This window comes from Geospiza fortis, unplaced genomic scaffold (genome assembly GCF_000277835.1).
Source record: "Geospiza fortis unplaced genomic scaffold, GeoFor_1.0 scaffold40, whole genome shotgun sequence".
Taxonomy (NCBI): Eukaryota; Metazoa; Chordata; class Aves; order Passeriformes; family Thraupidae; genus Geospiza; species Geospiza fortis.
Window position 1 is genome coordinate 8,960,359 of NW_005054297.1, and position 9,014 is coordinate 8,969,372.

A 9,014-nucleotide genomic window follows, 5' to 3' on the forward strand; every position below is an offset into this window, starting at 1 on the left:
AATGACGAGAGGCACTCTGGGGAGAAGGATAAGGCTCCACAAGCAAAATGGACTCTGTGTTTTTGTTACCCTGCTGTGCCTTGTTACCCTGCTGTGTCACCTACTCTTGCTGTAGAATTTGAGACAAATATCTTTTAAGGGATTTTAATAGGTGTGTGTGATAATTTAATTAATACCAAAGTAATCTTGTAGATGAACAGATTTTTTTTGTTAGGATGTGCCCATACATATCAAATCTTAGCAAGTTAGGTTTTCTTGCCTAGGGTGATGGGAGGGGAGGGCAAAAGTAAATAGTAAATTAATTAAAATATATTATTTCAGATATTGCCAAACTGTATATCAAATGCAGTCAAACTTGTTGTAGTACAAGAATGTAAACGTTCTGCAGGAGGTGGGAACAGGCTCCCATGTTTGCAGAGGGAGGAGACAGGCTTTAATCAAAAAGCTCAGTGTTAGCCTTCTTTTCAGATGTTCACAAGTTAATTGATTTCCTTTTGGAATTAAAAGGACCTAAATCCATACATCCTGCTTCACTAAACAGAGTCTTAATCAAAGGGCTGTGAAAGCTGAGCATTTCTGCTGTTTCTCAGCTGTGGATTCTGTCCTGCTCTGTACAACCAGACAAATCTTTAGAACCGCAGAAACTATAGTCAGCAGTACCTTGTGTATAATCACAAGGATACAAGCAATCATCTTTTTTTTGCTGCTACCACAATGATTATTTGAAAATTTTTAATACTTCAAACAGTGTCTAAGTCTCAAAACATTACGTAGTTTGATGATTTAACACATTGTCAGAATATATAGTTTCAGTATTCTGGGAGAACATAGCAAATGCTGGACAACTGGGAAAGAAGGTAAGAAACTCCTTCATAGTTTGTCATTCATTCTTCCCTACTAATAGTTTCAAAAAATATATTTAACTTTATGCTAAGTTAAATGTCTCCTAAAAAGTGTTTTTGCTTTATATTTTCAGGAAAAAACCCAATATATATATATAGAGGATATAAACAAATCAGTTTCTTCCTGCCAGAGTATTTTCGAATGGAAATGGGGGCAGGAATGAAAATGTGCAAACAGAATTGCATTATAAACAGCCTAGGTTTGCAAAACATTATCTCAGAATAATGCAAATAATATTAATAGATTAAGATGAGCATTATGAAGGATGTTTTTTGTATGAATCACTATGTACACCAAACACTTACCTGCAATAATCATGACCTTAATAATCATTATTCCAGGAGTAATGTGTAACCCAGACTTCCTCAAGAGAGTCATTGCCTAAACTTATATTAGAACCTAGATTGAGATAATACATCTCTTTATATTATCTGTATGATATATATCTCTATCATATGGATAATGTATAATATATATATTTTCAACTAGAATTATGTTAGGTAAAAACATTATTCAGTCTCTTCACAGGGACTATATAGGCAGTATACTGTACAAGAGATTATTTCCTAAGGATTCATTTGACCTTTATTGAGCCTCCTAAAGTGAGCACCCTAAATTATTCCATAGCATCACTCCAGAGTGTTAAGTCAACAAAAGGCTTTGTATCTCCAAATATTTGCTTCTGATATGATAGCACAGTACAAATAGGATTCCATAATCAGGAATTCCACCTGATGTTTATAAAATGTAACCTTGTCTCAGCTATTGAGGTCCTCTGATAAAGTCTTGCTGAATATTTTCACATTCCTTGAGTTCAAGATATTTTGACTGGAAAAAATGCAAAGGTTTTTTTTCCAATGGTGTTTGTTCCTACATCACTCTATCAACAGCGTACAACCCAGATCAAAACAGTGCTGCTGTACAAAGTCAGATCCTTCATTTAATCCTCTACTGCAAGGAACTCTGACAAGAGGATCTTCCTCCCCTTTCAAATACCCTTTATGCAAAACACAAATCCAACTCAAATACTACTGAAAGTTCTACTGAGAGAAAAAAACATCACATACTAACAATCTCTACACTTAGTGTAGGTACTCCATGCTGCTCCCCTCTCACCTGTTCCTTCTGCCTTTCTGCCAGAATGGTTGTCAGAAGGCTGCAGGAGGGGGAACAGCCCCTTGGACAGCTCAGAGTAACTGCTGTATCAGATGAGGAGATGTCAGTGGTTTGGCATTTGCCACAGACTCACATTTGTGGTTAAACACAGTGTAGCTTTTTACTCTCCCTTTCATGCAATGTATAATTGAAAAGCAGCAGAAGTCTAGCAGAAGAATAAGCAGTAGTCTGAATAACAGTTTGCTCTTAGGTGACAAATTATACCAATAAATTTTACTGATCATGTGGGACCCATGATAGGGCTGGAAAAAAAACAGACATGTGACGAGAGCACACAGAATAGGAAGTGGAGCAAGAGCTGGTTAACTGGCACACTGTCAGTGCCATCATTGCTAAAGATGCTGTGGAAACAACATTACAGTGTGTTTTTTAGGGGACCCATGAGAACAGATGAGAACAAAACTTGGGAGTGATTGAGTGAAATCACAGGGTTTCTGAAGTACAATATTCTGCTTCAGAAAAGGTTGGGACATGCTGATTGCATGCTTGTCTCTATTAAATACCTAACTGGTTAAGCTTTGTCATTTTTGAAAGGGTCAGCCAAAGCTTTGACCCTTTTAGAGGACATCTAACTAATCTGCTTTCTAGTCACAAAGTCCACAGCTGCTTCTGGAGTTGGCAGCACATAAATGAGGCAGGATATCTAGATCAGTTCAGCTGAGCATTTCAGGGCAAGGAGCTCTGTACCTGAAAATAGGAACACAGATCTGTTTTAACAGCTGCAAAGGTTACCAGCTCCAATATAGTCACTGTGGTTTAATCATCTGAAGAAACATTGGCATGTGATCCTTGCCTGTCACACAGGCTGCTGCTTACAAGTCTTTCCAAGTAAGAGATAGTAGTATTTTCAGGTTAATTTAGGATGGTGGATTACTTCTGCTCCTTTGTGCATTGCTGAGTTATCCCTCCCCTGTTTTACAGATAAGTAAAGCTTATATTGCTGGTTGTTTGTTTCTTCTGAGGGCTGTAATATTTCCAGTGGATGCCTAACAGGAAACCCATGTATAGTAAATCATTCTGTGGAGAACTGCCCTACAGACATCTGGGATTTTGTGTCATTCAGTCCTCACTTTCTCCCAACCTCTTTTTCCATTTTCTGACTTTTGTAGGTTTATATCAGTCTGTCTGGTCAAATGTCTATAACTGGAAATATTCCAAATATAGAATTTTATTATGTTTTCAGTATTTCTTTTTATTTATTGATACTGGAACACTCCGGAAACAGGAATATTGAAATATTCTTATATTCCGCAGTATAAGAAAGAGTGCAGAGATTTTTTATTCACCGATATTCGTTTTCAATTATCTAAATCTAAAGACAAGGAGAGGAAGGTTCTGCCCCAAATAAAAGGAATACTAACACTACATTATCAAACAATTATTATCTGTCAGAAACGTGGGGAATTTTTTGTAAGGCGGGACCCGCGGACGCAGCTCCAGCTCAACTTGGAGCCGCGGATGCCTCGGTAGCTAAGCATCGCCTGAAGCCTGAACTCGGCTTTGGGAGAACTCGGCCTTTGGGGGGTTTTAATTACTCTGCTTCATTTTAATTAAAACTTTGTGGAGACTAAAAATGAAGTTATTTTAAAAGCGTACTGTAGTGCAACGTCCAAATTGTTTGAGGCCATTTTAAGACCTACTGTACAAATTTCTCAGTATAGCTTTTCATTTAGTTCTTGTATGGTTTCAGTAAGATATGCTTATCTCCTCTGCCAAGAGTAAATAATCTGTATTAATAAGATGCTACATCTTTAAAGTCAGTTCCTTAATTGCATATTTTTTAATTTATTCAGGAAAAACAACGTGGGGAATTTAGTGCTGCCTTCTTAGAGCAGCTTTCTAATGGAAATGTGGCTCTACTAACTTTCCAAATTTTAGATACTATTTCCTTTATCAATAGGACATCAGATAAATTTTTTGCATGTAAGCTCAGTTTTGCTGTCTGTAAAACAAATATTTCAACTTTGGTGGTGTAAACTGTGGAGTGTAGCTATATATTATAAAAGCATACTGTGCCAGTTTTTTTAAAGAACCGCCTTTCCCCTTTGATACTGCCATCGTGCCTCTCAGCCATGCATTTACAAGCCTGAGCATTCAATGGGAACTGCTGCAGGTTCAGCACTTTTGAGAAACGGCTTACTTAAAAGTCTAAAGTTGGATTTAGCAGCTTAACGTTTTGGGGAAACTTGTTAAGTTTTCATACCAAGTTATGAAAGTCTTAATAACTTACTGTTGTTAAGGCAAATGTCTATCCATTATATTTATGCTGCCAGTTTCAATTTTTTACTTTTACTCTAATAACTAATCCTGGTTAAGGAAAGCTTTCCTTTACTTAGGGTGAGAGAACTGTCAGAATCCCTCTCAACTCCATTTCTATAACAGAGAGCACAATGTTATTCAAGTCAAGTTGTAGGCCTGGTAATTCTGTGAGATATCCAGAAAATTACCTAGGGAGGGAATAAAGTTCAATCACAACCAAACTAAAGGACAAATATAAAAATAATGCACCCTGCTCACTTCTTTTATAAAGGAATTGGGTTGAAATAAACTGTGCATATTACTCTTGAATTCCATGAAACCATAAGATCAAATGTTTCTTTTTTGTCACAGCATAATTTAAGTCATTTGCACAAGAGGTGAGTTCAAGATCATGTATTTATTAATGATTTTTCACTTCCGCTTGTATTTTTGGTCTTTACCAAAAGAGAAGATGTAAGAGAAGGGCAGCAGTCCCAAATATACTTGAAAAGAAGTGGCATTAGCTCTGACTTTGTCTTATGTGTCGAACAAAGATAATTTATCCTTGAACCTAGAAACTGAATACAGTCTAGAACAAGACAGAAAAAGCATGTTTTAGTAGTTCTGCTGCCACAGGATCCAAGATCTGCCTGACTACCAGAGATCAGGAGTCTATGCCAAACAGTGGAAATTATAAAAGACTTTCAGCTGTGAACAAGAAGCTTACAATAAACAATGGAGAAAAAAATTTCAAAGAGGAAACATAAAATAATCTGACACATCCTTGGGTTAGCTGGTAGACAACAGAAGTGGAGAACAAATACTAAAATTCAAGCCATGAATACAATAACCGCCACATCCTTCCTTTTCTTCCCCTGCTTCCCTCTTCCCTTTCATCAGGTTACAAGAGCAGTGCTTTATTTAAGACAACATCCTCTTCTGAGGCTACATGTGCTTTTTGAAATGTGCAATGTGCACCACAGTTTCCCAGTCAATCTGTGCTGTAGAATCAAAACTTTTTTCTCTCCTGCTCCCTACTAGTATTTCAAGCTAGTGATGAAAGTGAAAACTAATAAAATATCTTTAAATTTTCAGACTGCTTAAAGTAGTGAAGCTAAGACATGTATCTGCTCTAAGCTCTGAGAACCTAAAGCTAACTTTAACTTGTCATCAGTAATATTCTATAATCCTTAGTCCTTTTATTTCTGTACGTAACACAAATAGCAATTGTTATTTCCCAGCTGGCTGCAAACAGAGAATGACCATGCACTAAGAGCATACTGAAAATGGGGGAACTGGGTAGAAGAGTTTAAATGTAATATCTGTACGTACAACAAGAAAATATCACTGGTTGTGACATTCACTTTCTGTTAGCATTTCACAATTTTTCTCTACAGCTGTATCACAATACTGCAGAGGTCAGCAATGAAAAGTTTAGGTTCCTTGCCAGAACATACAACATTTCATGAATTACAGAATGTATCAACCTCTCCGATTCACAGACTGGTTGAGGTTGGAGAAGACCTCTGGAGGTCATTTGGTCAAACTTCCCCACTCAAGACCCACCTGCCCAAAACCATGTCCAGATGGCTTTTACATATTTCCAAGGATGAAGACTCCAAAACCTTCTTAAGCAAACTGTGTCAGTGCTCACTGTCATAGCAAAAAAGTATTTCCTAATGTTCACCTGGAACCTCCTCTGTTTCAGTTTATGCCTCTTGTCCTGTCAGTGAGCACCACTGAAAAAAGCCTGGCTCTTTTTCTCCTTTGCATCCTCCCTTCAGGTATTTATATATGTTGGAAAAATCCCTCTGTACAACATATAGTTGCAGATAACATAAAATTCAAAACTTAACTGAAGGTATTGATGAGAACCATTAGCACATTCATTGCTCTTCCTACCTGCAAGCTAAATAAAGCAATTGGGTGCTGTGGTGTTAAGGCTAAAGCTTAACACAACTAACAGACAAATGCCATTTAGTTCATACTTGGTGTGAAAAGCCTGTGCAGCTGCAGCCACACTGAGCTCAAGTTATAACATTCAGTGTTCATTGAAACATTTCACTTCAGAAAGTGTAGGTCAAGAGGGATGCTTTAAGTACCCCACACTCTGAAATTCTAGCATTAATGTGAATTTAGTAATGATTCCACCTGTTTTGAAGAAGACCCAATTAAAATTAGACACAGTATTTTAAGTTCCAAAAAAAAGAGTATAAAGTCAGCAAACTTACTTGGTTTATTGAATGGCTATTTAAAGTTTTATTTTGTCAATTTCAGCTGGGTTTGGGAACAGCTGGAGAAAAAAAAAGGAAAATCCCCTCATCCTTGATGTCTCCATTTTATCTAATTTTTAACATGCAGTCAGCCAATTTTTCTCCAACTCAGTATCCAGGGCTTCTCATGAAATACTGTTGGGTCTGAATTCTTTATTGGAAATTCACTTTTTGAAAGAATCTTAGGAAGGGTCTTATTGTTAAGTTATGTAGTATTTTGAAATAATTTACACTGTATTGTTTTCTGTGGAGGGATAGAATGTAAGAAAATAAAGATAGTGCAGAAGATAGTCTCACACCTGAGGAGCTGCAGCTGTACTAATCACCAAAGATTAGGAACAGCCCTGCCCTTAATAGGCCACAGCTGTGTCCAATAAGAAGATGAGTGCTACCAAAGAGTTGGCGTTTGTTGGCTGTCCTGCGAAGAAGGAGGAGTCAGTGCTGTGAGGAGCTGCACGTGAGAAAATCAAGGAGAAGGTATGGGACTTTTGCAATAAGATGACAGCAGTTTTCATGAAAAACTGTTCATCACAGCAGCAACTGCAGGCAGCAGTTGGCTATTTCATTTTCAGCCTCTTCTGGTGTTGTTAGATCATGAAGTTTTCAGGACTGTGGCACTTTGCAAGTTGCAAGGTTCTGGCCACTCTGCTCAGAGCAGTCCCAAAAGGTATTAGACAAGAACTTTAAAAGAGTTTTTCTGTGACACAGCTGGGCCTATACTGTAATGGATCCTGATAACCATTTTGGTCCATCCTAAAGAAAACCTGCTTGATTTATAGCCACCCTCAAGCATTCAAGGGAAAAGAGGACATGTTCCATGAATCTGTCACCTCCTTTGGTTGAGTCAGTGGCAGTACTTTGTTATGGTGCTTTACAAAGTCAGTGCTGTAGTAGCTGTATCATTCTTCACCTAAGCAAATCTTACTTTTTTTCCTGTGATTACCTCTCTCCTGCCTTTGATCAGCGTGTAGAATTCAGTGACATTTCCACAAGGCCAGCCCCTTCCTCATTTGCCCCATCCTCCAAACTTGGGGAAAAAGGGATGCTCTAATTGTTCCCATTGAAGTACTGTTGGGAAGCACCTGGATAGGATATCCTTTACAAGTGTTCAGATTCAGGACTTGGCGCCCCTGGCAAATTAATCTGCTCCTCCTGTATGGCACCATCACAGTGACTTCACATTTGTCAGCAGCCTCAGAACTCCTGCAACGCAGCTCTGTGTCCGCGCCACTCTCAGGGGTTTTCCCCTGCCTTGGCCTGTGCTGCAGTTAAACAGGGAAATCCCAGTCACTCCTCTGGCACTCTCTGCAGAATTGCATCCCCTTGGACTAGCCCAGCTTCAGATAGAGGCTGATAAAATGTAGGGAAAACCTCCAGAACACCTTATCCTGAAGCTCCAGAGCACTCACACTGCTGTTTCCCTCAGTACTTTGGAATGTTGATGACAGAAATCTTGTTAGGCAAGAAAGATGGTTCAGTGCTCTCTGCACTGTATGTTTGCCCAAAAAATTGTAAGAAATCAACCAGGATGGAGGGGCTTATCATGGCATCTTCCAGGGATTCCAGTCAAAACACAAGCTTAGTTATAGGAACTGTTTGGACAGAGCAGCAGCTTGGCAGTTCAAGCTTCTCTCAAAGGCATCATGCTATAATAATAATTCAATCAAAGCCATATTAACCTGTTCTTTAGTTCCAGCTGAAGGAACACAGTCCATTTTCCTGAGTGAAATTCAGTTGTTTTGGGTTTTTTTCTAATTTTGCAGCTGAGGTCAGATTTGTGTTCAGCCAGAGAGGTGCAGAGGCCAGAAGAATTGGGTTAAAACACCATTATCAAAACGATAGAGAAAACAGATTATTACAAAAGCGGCCAAACAACATTTTTTTTCTGATTTTCTTATTCTTCAGTTCCTCTGATGTTTCATCTTACCAGTTTTTCTGTAAGGGTATCATAACAATTATTTCACTGATCAGTAGTGAATATCAGAAGGATATGCATTAACATTTTTGCAAGTGATGTGTAGCAGTTCTCTTGTTCACATGCACTCTGGTAATGTACTAATGAACTCTGAAAGGTTTTCAAGTGTCTGTACAAGTCATTATTTGTATGAAAATTTTAGAATCATAGAATGTTTTTGGTCAGAAAGGATCTTAAGGATCATCTAATTATAATCTTTATCCTAAATTAAGAGTGCTCCCGAGCTCATCCCTCATTTATCTTGACTGTAAAAAAAGGAATCTCAGTCGCCTTAGCCCAATGCCCGTGGAATGTGACACTTCTAACAACCGTGCTACTTTCTTCCGCCAGCCATGCTGCGGAGGAGGCGGCTGCGTCCATCGTTGTTTTCCCGCTGTTATTTGGGAACGCTGCTCCTCCTCCTCCTCCGTTCGGCGCAGTGCGGGGCCCGGGGCTCCCCTCGGGGCTCC